Genomic DNA, 16,342 nt, shown 5'->3' with positions numbered 1-16,342 from the left:
TGTATAATCGACTTTTCGATGAATACTTTTGGGCATAAAATAATAAAAAAAATTAAAGACATTGATTTTTTGGCCGCACCAGCGACTTTTGTTGCAAAAGCAAGAGATATCCTTTTTTTCTTTTTTCTTCAGATTCAAAGAATGGGGGTAACTTGTAAGTGTTGTCTTTTGATGTCGTAAATTTTATAATATTTAATTTTACATTTTACATACTACATATATTAACAAGTTATTCTTTCGTTAGAAGTAAGTAAACTTTTCAATAAAAATTGAACTTACACTGGCACTCCGTTCCATAATATCCAAGTGCACATGCGCAAGAATAAGTTGACCCAGATACACTACATATTCCATTGTTCTGACATGGATCCGAGTGACATGGCGTAACTGAAAAACAGAGGTAAATGTACATGCACAAGAATTAGTTGACCCAGAGACAATACATGTTCCATTGTTCTGACATAGACCTATATGACATGTGGTAACTTAAAAAAGGTAAATGTACATGCGCAAGAATAAGTTGACCCAGAGACACTACATGTTCCATTGTTCTGACATGGACTTACGTGACATGTGGTAACTTAAAAAAAGAGGTAAATGTACATGCGCAAGAATAAGTTTACCCAGGGATACTACATGTTCCATTGTTTTGACATGGACCCACGTGACATAGCGTAACTGATCATCAATTACTGGAAAAAAAGAAGTACATATTTCTGTAATCATCAATTACTTGGGAAACAAAGTACATTTGTCTGTAATCATTGTTTACTGGGGAAAAAGAAGTACATATGTCTGTTATTATCAATTACTGGGGAAAAAAGTACGTATGTCTGTTATCATCAATAACTGGTGGAAAAAAGAATCATATCTATCTGTTATCATTTATTACTGAAAAAAGAATAGTCCCGTCAATCTAGCATAAATGTGACCCTAACCTTGAAGTAATTGCAATAGAATATTTTTAAATTTTAATCTTTAGCATTATACCTCAAAACACACAGAAAGAAAGTACCATAAAATCTTAATAGCGATAATAAGGCGTATGCTCCTTTTATTGCTAATCCGTTGTGCATTTATTTTTGACTTTTCGATTAATAGTTTTGGGCATAAAATCATAAAAAAATATGTGGACATTGTTTTGTTTTGTCGAGCCAGCGACTTTTGTTGCATTAACGAGATGTATCCTTTTCTTCGTTTTTTTCTCAGATTGAAAGTATGGGGTAATTTGTAAGTGTTGTAACATCAGTCTTATGATGTTTTAATTTTTTACTATTTTATTAAATTTTTACATACTACATAACAATTTATTTTATCCTTAGAAGTCAGTGAATTGTTCAATAAAAATAAAACTTACACTCGCAGTCCGTTCCGTAATATCCGAGTGGACATGCGCAAGAATAAATGGACCCAGATACACTACATGTTCCATCGTTCTGACATGGACCCGAGGTACATGGCGTTACTGAAAGAAAGAAAAAAAGGAAAATGTACATGCACAAGAATAAGTTCACCCAGGGATTCTACATGTTCGTTTGTTCTGACATATTCCTACGTGACATAGCGTAACTGTAAAAAGAGGTAGATGTACATGCAAACAATAAAGTTGACCCAGAGACACTACGCGTTCCATTGTTTGACATGGACCCACGTGGCATGGCGTAACTAATAATTAATTACTGGGAAAAAAAGAAGTACATATAACTGTATCATGATATTTTTTTACAGTCAATTTAGCACAAATTCGACCCTAACCTTGAAGTTATTGCAACAGAAGATTTTAAAGTTTTAATTTTTTGCATTATACCTCAAATGTACACAGAAAAAAGTCCCATAAAATCTAAATAGCGATAATTAGGCGTTTTTTTTAGTTTTATTGCCAATCCGTTGTGAATTTATTTTTGACTTTTCGATTAATAGTTTGGGGCATAAAATAAAAAAAAAATATTTGGAAATTGTTTTTTTTTATCGAACCAGCGACTTTTCTTACAAAGCGAGTTGTATTCTTTCTTCTTTTTTTCAGATTTATAATCAAGGGGTAACTTGTAAATGTTGTAACATCAGTCTTATGATGTTGTATTTTTTGTACTTTTTCCATACTTGATAACAAGTTATTTTATCGTTAGAAGTAAGTGATTTTTTTAATGAAAATTTAACTTACACTCGCAGTCCGTTCCGTAATATCCGGGTGTACAGGCGCAAGAATAAGTTGACCCAGATACACTACATGTTCCATTGTTCTTACATGGACCCACATAACATGGCGAAACTGAAAGAAAAAAGAGGTAAATGTACATACACAAGAATAAATTGAGCCAGAGACCCTACATGCTTTGATGTTCTCACATGGACCCACGTGACATGGCGTAACTGAAAAAAAGAGGTAAATGTATATGCAAAAGAATAAGTTGATCCAGCGAAACTCTTGTTTTCACATGGACCCACGTGAAACGGCGTAACTGTAACAAAGATGTATATATGTCTGCTATTATCAATTTCTGAAACAAGTATATAAAATTATGTCTGTAATAATCAATTACCAAAAATACATAAAGTCAAATTGACAACCTTGCATCATCAAGATCATGTCTCAGTTTTACTTTAAAAAAAATGTGTAAATTACCAATTATGTGTCTGTTATCTTCAAATATCGACAAAAAAGGGCTTATACGTCTGTTATTATCAAATATCGACAAAAAAGGCATATGCGTCTGTTATCATCAATTACTAAGAAAAGAGCAGTATATATGTCTGTTATCATCAATTACTGAGAAAAGAGCAGTATATATGTCTGTTATCATCAATTACTGAGAAAAGAGCAGTATATATGTCTGTTATCATCAATTACTAAGAAAAGAGCAGTATATATGTCTGGTATCATCAATTACTAAGAAAAGAGCAGTATATATGTCTGTTATCATCAATTACTGAGAAAAGAGCAGTATATATGTCTGTTATCATCAATTACTAAGAAAAGAGCAGTATATATGTCTGTTATCATCAATTACTAAGAAAAGAGCAGTATATATGTCTGTTATCATCAATTACTAAGAAAAGAGCAGTATATATGTCTGTTATCATCAATTACTAAGAAAAGAGCAGTATATATGGCTGGTATCATCAATTACTAAGAAAAGAGCAGTATATATGTCTGGTATCATCAATTACTGAGAAAAGAGCAGTATATATGTCTGTTATCATCAATTACTGAGAAAAGAGCAGTATATATGTCTGTTATCATCAATTACTAAGAAAAGAGCAGTATATATGTCTGTTATCATCAATTACTAAGAAAAGAGCAGTATATATGTCTGTTATCATCAATTACTGAGAAAAGAGCAGTATATATGTCTGTTATCATCAATTACTGAGAAAAGAGCAGTATATATGTCTGTTATCGTCAATTACTGAGAAAAGAGCAGTATATATGTCTGTTATCATCAATTACTAAGAAAAGAGCAGTATATATGTCTGGTATCATCAATTACTAAGAAAAGAGCAGTATATATGTCTGGTATCATCAATTACTAAGAAAAGAGCAGTATATATGTCTGTTATCATCAATTACTAAGAAAAGAGCAGTATATATGTCTGTTATCATCAATTACTAAGAAAAGAGCAGTATATATGGCTGTTATCATCAATTACTAAGAAAAGAGCAGTATATATGTCTGGTATCATCAATTACTGAGAAAAGAGCAGTATATATGTCTGTTATCATCAATTACTGAGAAAAGAGCAGTATATATGTCTGTTATCATCAATTACTGAGAAAAGAGCAGTATCATCAATTACTAAGAAAAGAGCAGTATATATGTCTGGTATCATCAATTACTAAGAAAAGAGCAGTATATATGTCTGTTATCATCAATTACTGAGAAAAGAGCAGTATATATGTCTGTTATCATCAATTACTGAGAAAAAGCAGTATATATGTCTGTTATCATCAATTACTGAGAAAAGAGCAGTATATATGTCTGTTATCATCAATTACTAAGAAAAGAGCAGTATATATGTCTGGTATCATCAATTACTAAGAAAAGAGCAGTATATATGTCTGGTATCATCAATTACTGAGAAAAGAGCAGTATATATGTCTGTTATCATCAATTACTGAGAAAAGAGCAGTATATATGTCTGTTATCGTCAATTACTGAGAAAAGAGCAGTATATATGTCTGTTATTATCAATTACTGAGAAAAGAGCAGTATATGTCTGTTATCATCAATTACTGAGAAAAGAGCAGTATATATGTCTGTTATCATCAATTACTAAGAAAAGAGCAGTATATATGTCTGTTATCATCAATTACTGAGAAAAGAGCAGTATATATGTCTGTTATCATCAATTACTGAGAAAAGAGCAGTATATATGTCTGTTATCATCAATTACTGAGAAAAGAGCAGTATATATGTCTGTTATCATCAATTACTGAGAAAAGAGCAGTATATATGTCTGTTATCATCAATTACTGAGAAAAGAGCAGTATATATGTCTGGTATCATCAATTACTGAGAAAAGAGCAGTATATATGTCTGTTATCATCAATTACTGAGAAAAGAGCAGTATATATGTCTGTTATCATCAATTACTGAGAAAAGAGCAGTATATATGTCTGTTATCGTCAATTACTGAGAAAAAGAACTGCATGTGTCTGTTATCATCATTTAATAAAAAAAAAAAAAGTCAAATACTAATAAAAAAACATAAACAATTTAATTTTTATATGTCAGTTGTGATCAATTACTGAAAACAGAACTTTATATTCCTGTTATTATCAATTACTGAAAAAAGAAGAATATATGTCTGTTACAATCATCAATTGCTGAAAAGATGAAATATATTTGTCTGTTATCATCAGTTCATTGTTTAATTATTCAAATGAAATAAAAACTGGTTTCTTGCCAGATCATGTTATAGTTGATATGATTCAAGTTGTATATGAAGATGTTGATGCACAATATGTAGTTGATAGATATAGAAATTTGTTGAATGTTATACATGTAGAATGGAAAAACACAGTGAACACTAGTATTCACAGAATATCTATACCAAGAAAAATAGACATTTCAATTATTTGTAAAACATGTGCATTATGATTTGAAATTATTTATAATACTTAAACATTTTATACTATTATGCTGGAAAATATTGTTAAAGAACCTGTTGGTATTGAGTTATGGAAATCAGAATATGATGTTAGTTCTAAAGCATTCAGTAAAATATGGGAACATGTCAATATGTATTGGAAACCTTCTAATCTGGTTGAGTTAGAATTTAAGGTGTTACATAACTGTATTTTTTTCTAATGTTAAACTTCAAAAGATAGGTTTAGTTGATGATTATATCTGTAAAGTATGTTGCAGTGAAAAGGAAGACATCCTGCATATATTTATGAACTGTGATAAACTTAAAGATTTTCATAATTATTTGTCATCTTTATTGGTTAGAATAATTGAAAACTGTGATTCAGATAAGATTAGTTTGGTAAGAAGTGAGTTACTATTGATTTTGGAATTAAGATGGCATATGAAGAGTGTAAATGATTTTTTATTTAATTTTGTTAATGTCTGTTGCCAGATTTTGTATCTTCAGAAGGAGAAACTTGTTGAATAGTGGTTATTCTAGTGTAAATTTGATAAAATTATGTAACATATATGTATGTCTATGTCTATCGATGTCATAATATGAGTCACATATTTAAAAAAAAGTGTGTAATAGATAACCCGTTAGAAGAAACAGACAATGTTCTAGTATTTAAATTGTAATAACTATTGTGTACCTGAAAGGTGAATTAACAGTATTGTGAATACAAAGTGTAGTATATACTATATAATGAGAACATTTAAGGACAATTGATTTTATATTTTGTTTAACTTGTATTATATGAGATTTGATTTTAATAAAGATTAAAAAAAAGGCACAGAACTACTAATGAATGATGGTTTTGAACAAAGGGTTCGAATCTCGCTCAGAAATTTTCGTTTTTTGTGTTGGAATATTAAATTTTCATGTTTCTATCATATTGTTTTCGGATGTTTGCTTAATTTATAGAGTCATTCTGGTTCATTTTGACTATATAATTTACTAGTATATCATTTTTCATGTATTTTAAAGAAAAAATAACGTATCGCTTATTGTGTGCATTTCTATGACTTTCCATACTTTGACTTACATTCTATTTATGTGTTTACATTTATTACATATATTCAAGGAACAAATGCCGTCATACTGATGTTGGTGCCTGTACATAACTAAGAACACGAGAATTGAAGCCCAAATGTTGCGGGTGTAATATACACATAACTTAAAAACAAGTTTCAAAACAACACAAACAATTTTGCGAAATCTTTTTTGAACATGGTATTATATGTAGCAAATGCAGTCAACAGCAATGTTGTCGCCAATTCAAAAACTGTGTAGATACTAGCACTGACCTTTTTACCACTGTCCCTACACCGGTACCTAAGTCATCAGAAAATAAAACAACACAACAGAACAAATCAATTACACTACAAATCGTCATTGTAGGTAAAACATCAAGAAGCTGTTGCATCTGTATCACAACGAAGGGCTGATTTGTTAAAACCGTTAGAAACACAGGGTGATCTATGACATTGTCAAACTGATGAAAATGTTTTTCGATTAAAGAATATACAAGTATTATCTTATCTTATCTTATAGACGACGAAACCTTAAAAGACCAGGACAAATACAGATATACAAATATTCAGAATGATAAAAACACGATTTGAATTTGTTCGATATTATTTGGCTCCTTGACAAATTACATGGTATAGTACCTTGCAAAAGGATGTTAATCAATATTCAAAAATCAATAGTCTTGGCCTTGTTTTTTTTTTAGGAATACCTGTATAAGGTATTGTAACGGATTTCGGCCTCGTTGTTCAACAGTTTGTGTCCCCTGCCCCTTTTCACTTTTATCAGATTAAATCTCTGTTTAACTGTATTGGATACTTATAAATTTTTGAATATGTTTCTTTTTATTAATATAAGTTATCTTGGATATTTATTATGAACAGTAACTTGAGCAAAGATAAAAATAACGTCAAGTCCTCCCTGAAACTGAGTCGCCTTTCTATTTATTTTTGTACAGTGTAAATACAGAATTTCCTTATGCTGGACCTACCTTTATATATTTGTTGATGATTGTATTATGTTGTTTTAATCTCTATATATATTTATATTGAGTGAATTAGTTAACCTGGGCAAGTTTCTAGAGACTCAGAGTCTCTCTTTTTCCTTGTAATGTCCGCCATGTTTACTTGAGTCGCTTTACCGTAAACCGTCAAAGTGCACTGTCGTGAACGGCAATATAACGTTGAAATAGAGTCTTTCGAGTCGCTTTTGACGTCTATATGAAGTCTTTCAAGTCTTTTTGTTGTATATATACTGCACTACCATTGAACGCGTTAGTCGTGATCGGACTACCGTGGCACAAGGTTGCTTACAATCACAAGCCTAATAATAAATCCTTTCTGCACTGTAACTTACAATTTGAGTCTTGCACTTTAAAAGGTTAGGAAATATTTTGTCAGAGTTTTACTTTATGTAAAACATAGATTTATAAATTCATATTATAAGGGACTCTAAAGATTAGAGATCATTAGACGTACAAAAAGTTATATACTGAAAAGTACAGAAAAGTCAGAAATATAAAATATTCCATATTTTATACAGAGACTCACCGACGCAGTCTCGAGTCTTAAGGTCGCTTCTAATAAGACGTCAATAGAGTTTTTCTTCAGAGAAAGTAACAGTTAAAGTTATTCTTGTATTATTTACTCGATATACCAACAGTATAGAAACTGCAATTATTAACGATTCTTTACATATATATTACGAATTCGAATATTCACAAAAAGGACAGTAAAACCCGGAGTCGCAACTTATACATTTGAGAAGTCGGCATCACTTATATAATTATAGAGTCTATAATTACTTGTTAATAAGGTTGTTTATTTAATACATGTGTATATAGAACTTGACCAGAGTACTCACTAGCTTGCATACTATTTAAGTGTTATTTATTGTGTTGATCTAATGTAAAAAGATATACAATATTGAAATTGTTTGAATGACATATATATATAACTGATCATAGTAACACTTCATTAAATCATTAACTTGAAACGAATTATTTATTTCTGTCTTCGGAAACAACGCATCTTTAAATATACATATTGGATTACAGGGTTGAGTTAACCCAAGGGAGCAGTCATTTGAAATAGTATTTATTGTCGAGTATTAGTTTGTCTGGCGGATTGTCTAGTTTTGTCAGTGGGTCAGAGTTTCACTTCAGGGTAACGAAAACGCTATAGCAACATCGAGCAAAAACGTTACAGTATGAAAATAGATGATGTGACGTATTTTCATGTAAGCATCTATCGGGCTATTTAAAACATGATTTACCTATCTTATCGAATGAGAGAAAAAAAACAACGAAAAATTGGCCCTTCCTCTTTCACACAGTTTTGATTATGAAAAATGTGCACGTATCATGTCTTTATGGGTATGAACATGACCTGATTTCAGGTTTTTTATGTTCAAATTAGGCATTTTCCCCCATGTTCTTTGAATGTTTTTTTAGTATGATAAAAGTACACTTTATATTTATTTTATTATAAACTAGAGAACATTCAAATTCCAGTAATATCTAGTTTTATACAAGTATCTTTATTAATCAGTCCACCACTAAGGGTCACTAATGCACGGTCCCAAAAATATGACGTCATAGCAAAAAAAAATGTAGGTTGCACCCTAAATCATATCAGACTGATATTAAAGGGAAGTAATTCAAAGAATGTAAATCAATGTACGTAAAGTACTACATAAAAATAATGTTACAAAACTTACACTGGCAAATATTCCCGTAATATACAGGTTTACACGTACAATTATAAACTGGTCCATAGAAAGTACATGTTCCATCATTCGTACAGGGACCAGAAGAACATGGTGTTACTGAAATGAAGAAAACATGTCTGCCATCAAACATTCAATGTTTATATCTGCTATTTCCGTAAAACAGAAATCATTTTGTTTTAAGAAATCTTTCATTCTTTCATTCTAACACCAGCAATTTTTGATTCTATATATCAGAATGAGCATTCATATAGTTATATGATAGATGTAAGGACACTACGTGTAATCCTGTAATTCACTGAGTGGTTGTTTTTTGTTGCTGTGTACAAGAATATATTTGATTTTCGTTCATTTTTTGTTTTTGTATACTAATTTGACTGTTAGTATTCTCCTTTGAGTTGCTTTACGTTTGTCATATTTAGGCGTCTTACAGCTGACTATGCGGTATGGGTTTTTCTCATTATTAAAGACCGTATGGTGAACTATAAGTTGGTATGGTTGTTAATTATTTCGTCATTTGATCTTTTGCGAAGTGTTGTCTCATTGCTTTAATTTCATACCACATCTTCTTTTTAAAATGAATAAGGAAATTAACAGGATACTCCTGAATTTGTATACTTCATTTTTTTATTTTTTTTTCATATTCTAACTGATTATAACAACATTTTTTCTGTTTAGATAAGTCAGTGTTAGATTTGCTTAGGGATGACATCAAAAGTTCAAGGAAGGATAAAAAACTTAATGCATAAAGTTTTTTCACTGACCCCCCTACCCCCCTCTTAACTTAATCTGGGAAAAATTGATCGACCAATAAGGTTATATGTAAAATTGATGTCAATTTATACAAAACTTGCAGCAATTTGACCTAACTATTTGAATTAAGTTTTTTATCCTTCATTGATTTTTTTATGTCTTCCCTTATTATGTATTCGTGTAACGCTGGTGCTTTTTAGTATTATGATGCATTGCATTAAGATGTAGAACATAATCTACCTGCCCTTCCGGAGCACCAGAAATCAACCCCCGTTTTAAATGGGGTTTGTGTATTTCAGTTGTTAGTTTTCTATGTTGTGTTTTGTAGACTGATGTTTGTCTTTTTTATGTCATTATCAGTTAGTTTTTTAAGGTGGTACCTAATACTACAGGGAGATAACTCTGTAAAATCGGCTTCTCAATGATCAAAATTAATGTCTGTCAAACTGATATAACCAGTGCAATTTTTCTGATAAATTGGTTGGTTCAAATTTTTAGAAATTTTTATATTTTTGTCAAAGGGTAAAATTAAATACTTTTCAAATTTTATGAAAATTAAACGAGCCAAATTAATTTTAGTGAAGGTGTTGGGTGGCACCTTAAGAAGTTTATTAGACCATATATGCAAAAATAGTTGACACTAAAGTAAACGGTTTTAAGTTTTAAGTTTTGTCTTTTCACGTCGGTCTACCGCTGAATATAATTTATCACTCTCTTGCGAAATCATTCTTTTTATTTAGGTGTTTTTAAGTCCTTTCCGGCTGATTATTCATTTTGTTTCTTCTAGAAACGCCGTTGTCCTAAGTTAATTTAAACACATTAAAACCCGCCTGAATCGTTTTCCCATCTGAGCGAGAAGCGTGTAGCTTAGTTACAGTCCTTGTTTTATCTTCTTATGTTTATTAAAAACTTACGCTCGCAGTATTGTCCATAGAATCCAGGTAGGCAGCGACAGCTATAGTCTTTCACAGAGTTGATACACACGGCATCATTCTCACACAGATTATTGTCACATGGTGTTTCTATACCGAAAAAGAATTGTACTTTAATTTGCGTAATGTGAGTTTTATATTTTAGAGGTTAAGGGATATATTGAACGAATTGTAACACTTTTAGAAAAGCACAATTTCCAGTTAAAGAGATTTTCCGGAGATAAATATAATTAATTCGATTTATCACGTGCGAATTGAAATTCTTCCATCGTATAGATGCACAACGGTGTTTAATGGTATATTCAAAGTTATTGCGACAATAATGGAATAGAGAATGAAAACGGGAAATTAGTAAACTAGATAAAACAAAAAGTGAATAAACGCAAGATTTATCATCAATATAGATTGGTATCGTTGCAACCGGTAATTTTTTTTTTTTTTATGTATTATATCTATTTATAAAGAAGTGCGCTCTATCAAAAGGGAGGGGATATATAAAATAGATTGAAGAAAAACGGGCAACACCACGATTATCAAAAGAAAGGAAAACCAGGCAACTTATGTAATCTTTCCTGCATGTTTGTAAAACTATGTAACACCATCTTAACTAATGTGGTTTACGTTTAGTTTATATAGTATACAATAATTGCAAATGCGACCCATAAAAATTTCAAAAAATTGCAATGGATCTCGTAATAATACTTACCAAACGGTATGCAGATGTTTAGGTTCCCATAGCCAACAATACATCTAGTTTTGGGTGGACAATTGTTTGGCCAGCAAGCATCTTCATCCTTTCAAATGTACATGATTAGATTACATCTACTTATCTATGTATTTCACGGTATTAAAAAATATCCATTAAAAAGGCATTCGGTCACGTCCATTTTATGCCTTTGTTAGATGTATTTCTATTTGTATCTATCCGATGGGTTCAGTCTTTTTTAACTATATACAGATATACAGTACAGCCTGTGACTTTCTCTTAGTAATGTCCACCCTCTTGCATGGTCAACATCCAATGGTGAACATTTATTGGGGTATTCAATCTTGAGATGTTGGCCATTTATTGGGGGTCATAAATCATAGGTAGATTTTTTATCTAATTATGTAACCTGTTAAAATCAATCGGGGTTGAAATTTTCAGCTGGTATGTTTCATTAGAATTTACCTGTACAGGTAACTTGGTTTCTTTTAAAATTGAAATTTCACCTTTTATGGAAAATGTAGAATAAAATATTGTTTTAGTCTGTTAATTTATTATTATAATTTTGTTTTTAATTTTATTTAATTTTTTAATTTTTTAATGTTTTTTATTTTTATTTTTGTATGTTTTGTTTCTTATTCTTTTAATTTCTTCTTAGGAAGAATCTTGAGTAGAAATGGCAAAAAGTTTTAAAAAGATAGAGTTATTGACTAGCATTTGAAATAAACAGACTTTTAATAATTGTTTTTTAAGTAAAAGGTTTATATAAATGTACATGATGTAAATTGTATTCAATTATTTGTTAGCATTATTAAATGAGTTATTACTATTAATAATAACTAATAATCATGCAAGTGATATTTTAAATAAAAAAAATGAAAGTAATTAAACAATTTGGTTTCTTAACAAAATAAGATGATCAATATCAATCCTTTTACAATAAATTTTGATAACATCTAATATTATTCAGGAAAACTACAAGTACCATTATATGGTTTAGGAAAAAACTTATTTTGTTTAGTTTAATTTTCTTCAAATCTCAAAACAAGAGTTGTGCACAAACAATCACTGAAAAGACTTATTTCCCAAATGTCAACCTACATGACCTAGTTATCATCAAATTTTGATAAATGTTCAGTAAAAATACTAATCATAATGAAAAATGTTCTTATATATCTGAATCAAGTGAATCTTATGAAAAGAAATTGTCTTGAAACTTATGAAATATGTTATCTTCAGTTTGGTTAATTTCTTTCAAAATTTGTCTCCAGAAAAAATAAAGTCATCTAAAGATGGTGACACTTAAATGGTCTATTAATTAAATCATTGTTTTTCAGTGTATTATATTGTCGATAGTGCTGGACTGGCATGATACATATTCTTGGTATACATTTACAAAGAATATTTCAATCAACCTAGGCCTTTTAGATAAAGTTAATAATTGCAGGAACTTGAATGAATTTAGACTTTTAAAGTCCTTAATAAAAAATGAATTTAAAGAAAAATCTAAAAAATAAAAACTTTTGATAAAAACTGTAAACTTAATTGTGTCAATGGGTAATGATTTTTTTGTCATAATTTAGAAATAAAAAATAGTGGACAATATAAAATTCCTAAAAAGGATAAAATGTGTAAGCTGTGCCTCTTGTAGGTCAATGAAGAACACATATTCCTTGATTGTAAAATTAACATAACAACTTTGAAATAATCCAGTTGAAAATTATTTACCTTCTTATTATAATTTCTCTAACCCTAGAACAAAAAGTAATAGAAATGTTTAACCTCTAAAACATGGATCATGTTTAAAATATCAAATGACAATAAAAATATTATCAAATTTTGTTGTAATGAATATTTTTATACTTATTAATATTTTATTCAATAAAGAAATATTAATGAATTTCCTAAATTTTATTTAGCATAAGAGTCCTAAAGACAATCTTTATCATTTGTTAAAAAATATTAAATGCAGATCAGTCTATCTACAATAATAAACCATTTTGATTTTAGAAAATTAATTTTAATTAAGCTGTTTGTTCAACTAGTTTTATTATTTCAATTTATTTTTGAATTTCTTGTCAAAATCACAGTTATTAAATTTGACAAACACATACATGTATATTTTACCTGAGACACCTGACCTGTAAGTTATATAATTTTAACACTTCATGGCATTCAAGATTTCCCTTTATCCTTGACTAGTTTTTGAGTAATACCTTGTGTAGTAAAAAAGCAACAGGGGGTATGATGATGAACATATAGGGCCACCATGGTGAACATATTTTTTATGGCCACCATTAATAAGATAAAGTCACAGGTAGTACTGTAGGAAGATTTGGTGTGAGTGCTAATGAGACAACTCTCCATCCAAATAACAATTTAAAAAAAGTATACACTGTTACACCACTGTTAAAGGTTTTGAATGGTTGAGTGCTCATATCATTCTTTGTGTGCCTGTCCCAAGTCAGGGGTCTGTATAGTCAAGTCGTTGTCGTTGATTTATGTCGGTCATAGTTGTTTTTCGTAAACCGTTTTTACAAATTAGGCAGTCAAATTTCTTATCTTAATTTATTTAAAAATATTTATGTATAGGCATTTTCTAGTCATACGGTATATGTTTTTTTCTCTTTGTTGAAGTCCGTATTGTTGCCGTTAATTGCTTTCATCCACTTCGTTTGAACTTTGTTGGATAGTTGTCCGATCATTGTTGATCATATCACATCTACTTTTATTTTATACTAGAACACACCCGCGAAATCGCGGGCATTCAAAGCGTAGTTTATAGTATGTAAAGTGTTGTTGGAAGAATTTTGTAAAATATTGAATGACTGGAGATTTTCAGCAAAAGTATCATAAGTCATAGGTTGTTGGGGACAGGAAAATGCTCTTTTTTTTTATCCCTCCTCCTTTATTTCCAATATTCCCATTTTTTGGTTTTCTATCAATTTGGATATGAACATACATTTAGTATGTTATGAACATTCAAATAAGGAGCCTGTAATTCTGTGGTTGTTGTTTGTTTATGTGTTACATATTTGTTTTTCGTTCATTTTTTGTACATAAATAAGGCCGCTAGTTTTCTGGTTTGAATTGTTTTACATTGTCAGTTCGGGGCCTTTTAAAGCTGAGTATGCAGTATGGGTTTTGCTCGTTGTTGAAGGTCGTACGGTAACCTATACTTGTTTAATATCTGTGTCATATTGGTCTCTTGTGGATAGTTGTCTCAACATGGTAATCATACCACATCTTCTTTTTTTTTGTAATCAATAAGTTTTGTAAAAGATTTAATGACTGGAGAATTTCAGAAAAGGTATCAAAAGTTCACAAGAATTTTTTTAGCGCTTATCTGTTTATTATGAACATTCATTACTATATAAATATAGTGTGTTTACTTTAAATTCTAGATTTACTAATCGATCCATAGTGGTCATTCATATAGCAGACCCTCTCTATCTAATAAACTCTGTTACTGCCGTGGATAGTAAACTGGAAAATGATAGCAGATAGAATTATGAAAATACACTTTATTCTTTGTATATGTATGTTCAAAGTATACAGAAAAACTCAAACCAGAAGTCTAATCTGACTTAAAATTTCGTCTAATGACGGGCCAATATCCGGATGCCTTTTTTCTCGTTTTTCTCCAAAAATAACTCAATCTTAATAATCATATAAATGGATGACAAATGGCACGATGCACTGTACCTATAGGACACAGAGTCGTGTTGATTAATTTATTGTGGAAAGAAGCGAAGCGACACCCAAAATGAGGTCTTCTCGTTTAATAGTATAGATATCCAATGACTAAAGATCGACTTATTTAAAAATTGATGGGTTACAACTTGGTTTATGAATTAAAGGACGAACTACAACTTTTGTTCTGATAAGTGCTGTTCCTTCAGTTTTCAGTCTTTCCTGTTAGTAAAACTATCATAATCGATACCAAAACTATCTTTATATCAATTATTTATTACAAATGAAACAGCAATAAGATTAATTGTTAGATAGGATTATCTAGAATCTCAAAATTTTTAAATATTTTGAGAAGATGGATGCTTAACTTAAATTGTTTTTTTTATTTTTTAGGAACTTAGAATTTTAGAAATTATACAGCTTCTCCGCAACGGTCTATGTGGCATTGGGTAAAAGCAGAAACTAGTCGACTGTATTTAGGGGGTTATGTGTATATCTGTCTGTCGACTGTGGTTCTTTAAAACTAGCATATAAAAATCCCGAAAAGCAATTGGTCGTCGTCGCTCTCGTCGTCGTCATCAAAACATAAGGTCACAATAAGAAATTTATAATTTCCAAAATGACCTTTAATTTATTCAACAATGATATATAATAACGCGATCAGATTAATAAATTACTATGAATGTCTTAAATCTCAAATTACAAAATCTTTTCGGAAGATTCCAAAGCTAAACTTTTAATTTTAGTTATTTTGATTTGAAATTTTGAAATTAAATGTATAGTGAGGTTGCCCGCATATTTGCTATATTTAAATTTCTTTTTATCAGGAGAAATAGAAAAGAGCACATACGCCAAATTAAAATCTTCTTTTTATCAGGAGAAACAGAAAAGATTATATGGAGAAATAGACAAGATTTCAAATCTTTTTTTATTTCTCCTGATAAAAATGAAGATTTGAATATAGCAAATGTGCGGGCAACCTAACGAGATATACAATCAAACGAAATATTTACAATTTTTATGAATCCCGCTTTATTTTACAGGGTTAATTTGTTGTATGGACATTTGATAATTTTGAATTTGCCTCTAAATGACGTGATTTTATTGTTGGGTTGATGTCCATTTGATTTAACTTACCTTAGTCCAATCAGAGATATTAGAGAAATACACCTCAGTGCTGTTGTTTATTGTTTCATTATCACTACGGACAACATCTAATAGTTCGCAATAAGATCTGGTCATGTCAAAATTGACTGCGTTACAATCCGTATACATCATGCATTCTCGGACGCATCCTTTCGGCCCGGTCAGATCACTTGCCTTTACCACAAATGATTCCATGACTTTATTCTTTTCGTAAAAACCGCCAGTC

The 16,342-nt window shown here is 30.3% G+C and overlaps 1 long non-coding RNA gene across 1 annotated transcript; it reads right to left on the bottom strand.

The window, feature by feature from the left end:
- Positions 1-1,366: 1,366 nt before the first annotated feature.
- On the bottom strand, positions 1,367-8,976 carry LOC134691647 (uncharacterized). Its single transcript, XR_010102168.1, has 3 exons — positions 8,878-8,976; positions 2,162-2,269; positions 1,367-1,465 (listed from the first exon to the last, which is right to left on the bottom strand). It is a non-coding gene; the product is annotated as an uncharacterized LOC134691647 (long non-coding RNA).
- Between the last annotated feature and the right edge of the window lie 7,366 nt (positions 8,977-16,342).

This window comes from Mytilus trossulus, chromosome 11 (genome assembly GCF_036588685.1).
Source record: "Mytilus trossulus isolate FHL-02 chromosome 11, PNRI_Mtr1.1.1.hap1, whole genome shotgun sequence".
Taxonomy (NCBI): domain Eukaryota; kingdom Metazoa; phylum Mollusca; class Bivalvia; order Mytilida; family Mytilidae; genus Mytilus; species Mytilus trossulus.
This window is presented reverse-complemented; position numbering and strand designations above follow the sequence as displayed.